Here is a 7452-nt window from a genome sequence, read left to right on the forward strand (position 1 = left end):
CGGTACCCGTAGTGGGCAGAGTACAGATAGTCCATTGTGTAGCTTTGTGCTTAATTCCAAACAATAACTCTGTAGCATAAGTTTAATTATTATAACTCGCTAGGATGACTAACGGATAGGTCCTGGTTTCGAGTTATTTGGCGTCACAGCCATTTTGTATCGAACTAGTTTTATTTAATTCGTAAAAAGACATCATGTTAAAACAAAATAGTCTAATTTTTGAACTCTTAAATAGCGTTAAAAAGGCCAATGACCTTAAAAAACTAAAAACATTTGTAAGATGGATATTGTCATCATTGCCAATGACACTTTTCAGTATCAGGGATAAACCTTGAGACAAAATGTCTTAAAATAGTGCCATCGTTGACAAATCGGAGAGTCGTACGAAATAAAATTGTAGTACGTAAGTGTGCAAACTCTTTTTTTTTATTATTTACAAACCTCTTGAAGAGGCCTCGTAATCACATATATTACATACAAAACAAATAAAAAATCAAATACATAGTTATATACAATTGAATGCACCTAATACTATCTGTAATTGCTCATATTAAAGGACGAACAAGTTTAGAATAAAATTGAAAGAAAGAATTGACATCATTATGAATAACATACCTGGAATAATCAAAACTTATTTTCTTTCTTAACTGACCATTATAAAATGACAACAGATTTAAATGGATATTTTGGCTAAACAAATTTTCCTAACAGTCATAATACAATATTTGACTAATGTAATCAAAAACTTACACTGTAGGCTGTCTTTTCTTAATCCTTCTAGGAAGCCCTGTACAAGAATTCGTCGTTTCTGATTCATTGGTACTGATATTTGAATGATAAAAGAAATAGTGTCGAATATTAATGTCCATAAGGTTTGAACCATTGAATTCAGGCAATATAAATGTCTCACTGTTTCAGTTTCTTTACCACAAGGTGTACATAAGACAGAACCATGTTTTTGGCATTGTGTAATTCTTGTTACTCTGTCTATGTTACCTTATGTGTTCATATATATATTATTGTTTCGTTTCAAAATGTTCCTTAGGGTTTGTCGTTAACTAATAAGGCTTGTTTCTGTCTTGAAAAAGAAAGGTCACTCGAGCGTTTCCATGACTTAAAAAAATAATAAAAAATGTAATTTTATATAAGAGGATTTACATATCAATGAAAAAATAATTTAAAAAATTAAGGTTATTTTAAAATTCTCACAAAATCTAAACTATTGGTTAATAAATACCGCTAGTTCAACAACCACCGCACGTGCAATAACTGACAGTCCAAGAATAATTGTTAAGCGTTATTGTATCATAGCAACGTAACAGAAATTCGAAAAAACAACAACACAATAATTTGAATAGTGAGAAAAGTTTACACCTCAAAAGTGTAAACACAAGAAATTATCGATATTAAATTAAGTGAAAGTAAACACGAAACAAACAAATCAATCCTATTAATGCTTCTTAATAAGGAAGGTAAAAACAAAACGATTTGTATTTTACAAAATTCTCTAGAAGGAATTAGCCGGTAAAAATATACCTTAAATTTTAAAATTAAGCAATTGCTCACTTGGGTTCAAGTAAAAATGCCTGATATAACTAAATTAATAAATTAATGTAATATAACCTTCTCATCGTAATCTTCCCATAATGTCGACAAGCGTTTAAAGTTTTTCCGTTAAATGCAAAATAGTTATTATTTAAAGAATGCACAAGTATATATATATAAGACCATGCAACGTTTGGACTTTATACTTAGGTTGTCATGATCCTTTCAGTTTTATCTTTGGTGAAATTGGAAGAAATATCTGTAACATATCTGAACGTTGTTCTTTTGACACCATGATATTATTATTATTACGTTTGCTCAAAGTCATAATTACTTTGAGGCGAAAGGTACAAGCAGTTCAGGTAGGTGCGTAGCCAAAGTGGGGTGTTAACACCCCCATGGACCCAAACTTTTTAGACAAGTTCAGTTGCCACCTGTGAAGTTTCATAAAGATCCGTGATTACATGGCAGATAATTTCACACACGACAAATAGTCAAATGCAAATTTCTGATTTAACACTCTTTTAATACAGCAAGTTTTGTCAGAACTAGAGAAATACAATCGAATATCTATAAAAGGCTCAAACGTCTGTTCGTTCTTGCCAGCACATCTACAACACAGTTTGGTTCAACTTTAATATCACGGTGAATATATAATGAGGCCAGGCCATTCAATCGATCTTCAGTGGTGGAATTTCTCAAATACGTTTTGAGTCTTCTGAGAATTGAAAACGAACGCTCTGCTGAGCTCGTTGACACAGGCAGCGTGGCAAATACTTTCCAGAGTCTAAAAATGACTGGGAACATTTCTACATTGCATATGCATCTATGACATTTTTTGGTCTGTTGTTTGCAAGTGATTTGTACCAAACCCTACGTTCACCTACTGCAGCTAGTGAAGTGCTGTCAATGTCAGCCCTGTATATATTGACCAACTCTTTACTTTGGTCACATTGTTGTGATGTAGGTTCTGACCGTTCTGTGGTAGATCCTGATAGTTTTGTGACTGGATAAACGGTCATTTGTGAAAGAAAGTGATCAACAAATGATACAAATACAACAATACGAAAGTACTCCTCAGGGCTAGTGGATTGTGGGTTAGCACGGTACATCTGTCTTTTATCCTGCCTTGGCATTATGATGTCAATTTGAAGCTCACTACACAGAGTTTGAGCCTCACAGAAACTGTTGTTAAATTCATTCACAGTATTATTTCTAAGTGAACGGATTAACTCTTCCACTATTTCTGCGTGATGCATTGCAGCACCTAAATCAATGTTCTGTTGCCGCAGTAAGTTACACAGAGGTAAACTAAAGGAAAACAATTTAGCAATGGTAAGTAGAGTGATGATGAATTCTGGATGTTATGGAACACAACAATTGATTGGCTTGCGTGGCAGAATCTCTGTCTTGCAAACCTGATATGGTCTCAAGGGCATCTGCAACTGCATGGATTAATTCTAGAAAGACAATGACTGAGTCATGTCTCTCAACTCACCGGGTGGGGCAGAGACCTTTCAAACGTTTTTTTTTTCGATTCAGGTGCTTTATTCTCCACCGTTTGGGTGTATTGAGAAAGTTTTCAATGCTAGAAATTACTCACATGCAATTTCGCACAGGAACTTCTTTACAAGCACCAGAAATTGCCAAGTTTAGGGAATGGGCACTGCGGTGTACATTGGGTGCAAGTGGGAATTTATCAGTTATGTGTCTCTGGACACCATTGAATTTCCCACTCATAGAGGCAGTACCGTCGTACCCTTGTCCTCGCAGGTAAGCCATGTCAATACCATATTTTGTCAGATTGGTTATGATAACATCACTCAAGTTTCTGCCTGTCACATCATAAACAGGTATAAATTGCAAAAAATCTTCTCTCATTGCAACAGAGTTGTCATTGGCATGCAAATATCTAACACACAGCGAAAACTGTTCAATGCCTAAAATATCTGTTGTTTCATCAGCTAATATTGAGAAACATTTTGCAGCATTAACCCTGTTGACCGAAGCATGAATAACATGAGTATTATAGGCATTGATGATTTCATTTTGAATTTGAAGACTCAGATACATAGCATTCCTCTTTGTACTCTTAAGGCTTGTTGAAAGCTTGACATCACCCTTTGCCCTGTCGCGCAAAATTGCCCGAAAATTCCCATCGTTATTGATGGGCTCCTCATCAGTTTCACCAACAAACATTGGACCAGAATCATATTTTCCCTCAAAGCTAAACCCTGTCTCCCACACAGCAATACAGTATCAATAATAGGCATCAAATATTGCCGGTTCTGTTCAATTTCTTGCTTGTAATTAGCATCAAGCTGCAAGTGCACAGATGAACTTGTGTTTACAACCTGTAAAAATGTTAGCTTTTTCTTTGCTGTCTTGGTGATACTGTTTCAATTCATGTGCCTTGAAGTCTTCAACAGCCTTCTTCCAGTTTGTGTATGGAAATTTCACTAGTTGTCCCAATTTCTGGCTTCCAACACCAGCACCATCAGAAGCAAAAAGACAGCAGTACTTGCAGAAAACACCCTTTGCATGTTGACTGTAGAGTAGCCATCTCCATTGTGAAAGCCAACGATGCTGAAAAGGCAGCTTTCTTGGACCACGCTGGGGGAAAACAATCACTCCCTGGCTTCCAGACATTCTCAAGGAAGCATTTTGGTTTCAGCGTTTATCTAAAAGAGACAGAAAGACATAGTTCTAATTAAGTTATTTTGCACATAGGAAAGTATGTTATAAGAGTACAATAACCTCGAAGAGAAAGGCTTAGAGCTGTACTTCACAGAGCAGGCGTAACATCCTCCTAGCAATGAATATTCAGTCTAAAACTCAGAGTGTTTGCATGATTTTTAATACAAAATTAATTTAATGAGGAGTCGACTTACCTGTTTACCAATGCTGATATCATCAGAAATATAATTTCCAATATCCCAAACTGGACCTGAGGTGGTAGTGGCAGGTCTGGTAGAAGGCCACGGTGATGACTGAAAATTCAGTTGACAATTCAGATTCAACCTGATTGGCTGCAGCAGATTGATCAGGTTCAGCCTTATAAATGGGTTTTTTAAAGAACCTATGCAGTGTCTTTTGCTTTTTCAGGCTTGACATAGTGAGTGATTGTATATTGCAACTTCTGTTTGTCAACATCACATTCACAATACCATTGGCGCCATCTATAGTGAATTATTCACTATATCACATATAGTGAATTATTCACTATAGATGGCGCCAATGATACTAGGTTAGTGCCATGGTGCTGCCAGCCTGCCACAGTGCCACCCACTGTTTATTTGTGAAGTTAATTCTTGAAATCCAGGGAATCTGAACATTCACTGTCCATGATATTTGAATACATATTATAGACACTATACATATATTTTGCACTCTCCTGAGTGACTCTATATTTTATATGTTGATGACAGGACTGTAGGCCTACTTTGCTGGGCCTGAGGACTTTAAGTTATATATTGTGTATATAGGCCTGTATATTTATTTATGATTAAAAAAAAAATAAGACAAACACTTCAGTGTGCCATTCTGAAATTTGCCAAAAACGTTGTCTCAGAATGCATAATTCAGGCTTTTCTTTTATGTTTTTATTTAAACATTTCCCGGGGGTGGCATGCCCCCGGACCCGCCTAGCATGGCTTCGCGCCTGCGGTGCTTGCATGAAGCACTCAAACTGAGCACCCCACAATGGCCATTTCTGGCTACGCCCCTGAGTTTAGGCAATAATTTAAATATAGTTATTGACATATGCATATCACACCTGTTTTTGTAAAGTTTTTCGTGTATACTTATATGCACAACAACATTCCTTTGTCAATAATATTAGCATGATATCCACAGAAGCAGTCAAACTTCAAAACTATTCCAAATACGAATCAAGAAATTATCAGGTTACCAGGGAAATCAACATTTATTAATTTAATTATTGTGGTGATACATCATAATTTATATATATATATATATAAATGTAAATCTCACAAATGTTTTCCTAACTTACATAGGATTATAGTACAACAAAAAACAGTGGGCATGAGAGTTTTCGCTTCTTAATATAATGGACAAAAGACATTACATGTATAAAAACTTTTAATGTATATCTAAAGAAACGAAGAGGAGTCACTGAGCATTAATTTCCTCCTCTCCTGTCGTTTCCTATATTTTTAAAGTTGTAGATAATCTTTGGATTGTGATGAGGAAAATTAACTACTTAAATTATTTAAACATTTCTACAAGACCTTACTGTATCTATTAGACGTACTTGTGTGGTTTATTGAATTCTATAAAAACTATTAAATATAATAGTTATGTAGTAAATAATTACTTTCTGTAAGATACTTAACTTAAGCAAACCTTCTACCTTAATTGTATACCAATGTATATATGTGATATTAACATGAATTCTCAGCTATGAAATTTTCAAAACATTTCACTGTAATTATTTTAAGACACAGTTAAATATGCTTGTTTTTGTTGTAGATTTAAAATACTGATTTTATTTATTCCTAAATCGTTTTAAAAACGTACTGATTATTGTATATTTTTAAAACTACAAATTTTGTTTTTGTTTTGATTTGAAAAAACAAAGTACACAGTTTGCCTCTGCACTGTGCCATTTGGGACATACAGGGTTTTAAGAAAGGAAAGGCCTTGATGGCAATATGAAACTTCGTTTGTTCGAAAGTGAAATGACTTATCTAACCATACATTATCTTGTTCCATAAAATAATATCTATTCTCTTATCATAATTCAGCCTCGTAATTCAAATAACAAACAAAATGATAAATCATTCTTTTCAAAATTAAAAAAGTTCTATAGTTGCTACAGAAATTGTTCACAAACATCTTTTCTTCTAATATCGTATCATCAGTTGAGCTTGTACTTCTCAGTTTAGTGCATATACCTAAAATCATATCCTTACTGAAATAAATCCCTCTATGATTTAAACAGTTAGAAAGAATTGAAAACTTACATGACGCGTTTTCATGAGTAAATTATGGCATTGGGAAGGTAAGTGGTGGCAATGGTATACATCACGGCAACCGAGATTGGGAAACAGCGATTGGCTAAAATCAATAAAAACGCGTTTTTTACTCAAGTTAGAAGAGCAAATTGTTTCAATTTTATTTTAAATTATTGTGCTTTTCCAGCTTTGTGGCTAAGGGTGCCATATAACACTCATATAAATAAATATATTCACAATCATTACTAGTTGCGTTAGAACTGCAACTTAAAACTAAAATAAAAATTCGTGACTTTCATTTATATGTACAAAATGGAATAAATTAAAAAGATGTTGATAGATATTAAACTGAAGTTTTTAATGTTTGGAAATACAAATGAAAATTTGTTGAGTTTTTTTACATAAATTTATTTTATTTGGTATTTTTATTCATTCATTTCACTTTGTAATTAAAGGTATTAAAACACTTAAGTCAATTAATTATATAGTTTTTTAATTGTAGCACTAAGATTTAATCTTCTAGTCTGATGATTGTTTATTGAGAATGTTTAAGTATTTTTGTAAAAGTTAAAGTAAACTTGTATACATTTACTTTGTATTTATTAACGTTAATGGCATTACTGCAGTGAAGCCCCCTGTTGTATTTTACAGGCAATGTATTTATTATATAAAATTGTTACCAACTTATGTAATAATAATGACTTAGCTGCTTAACTCAAAAATATCACAGAAACTCAACAAGAAACTGAATGTAAAAAGAAACAGTTTGAAGGTCAAGTACAAGAGGTGTGAATGAAGTTAGAAGGTCTGAAGAGAAAGAAGGGTGATGAAGTACACTATTAGTAACATTTCACTACAGAAAGCCCTGCTAGTATTTAGAAACATTGTTGTCACGTGTTGAGTCAAGTAAATAAATAACTTGAGTAGTTTC

Source organism: Tachypleus tridentatus, unplaced genomic scaffold, assembly GCF_004210375.1.
Source record: "Tachypleus tridentatus isolate NWPU-2018 unplaced genomic scaffold, ASM421037v1 Hic_cluster_2, whole genome shotgun sequence".
Classification (NCBI taxonomy): domain Eukaryota; kingdom Metazoa; phylum Arthropoda; class Merostomata; order Xiphosura; family Limulidae; genus Tachypleus; species Tachypleus tridentatus.